Below are 398 nucleotides of genomic sequence, written 5' to 3'. Positions count from 1 at the left end.
GCAGGGTCCTCCCATGGTGCTGCCGTCGGCTCCTTCGGCTTCGTTCCGCCTGGCCAAGCCCCGGCAGCCGGTCCCTGCCAAGCACCGGGAAGGTGACAGCTCGAGCATTGCGGTGGCGGGCTGTAACCCTGACCACCCCGGGGCTGGCGGGGCTGCGGGTTAGGGCTGGCCCCACCGGGCTCCCTCCCGCAACAGCCGTAACTGTCAGCGCTCGGTGCCCGCAGGACAGCGCGGGTATTTTTAGATGCGCCTGCACGCAGGTCACACCGGCTCTCCTCCAGGACTGGCGGCCGAGGGAGAAAAGTCCCGCTTTTCCCAGGAGCCACGGGACGTTCCTGCGCCAAGAGGAGTCACCCGGGGCGCTTGGCAGCCCAGGAGCTCCCAGAATAGCGGGCAGC

The sequence above is a fragment of the Aptenodytes forsteri genome, unplaced genomic scaffold (genome assembly GCF_000699145.1).
Source record: "Aptenodytes forsteri isolate BGI_AS27 unplaced genomic scaffold, ASM69914v1 Scaffold547, whole genome shotgun sequence".
Classification (NCBI taxonomy): Eukaryota; Metazoa; Chordata; class Aves; order Sphenisciformes; family Spheniscidae; genus Aptenodytes; species Aptenodytes forsteri.
The sequence above is the reverse complement of the archived record's forward strand: the minus strand, read 5'-3'. Positions refer to the sequence as shown.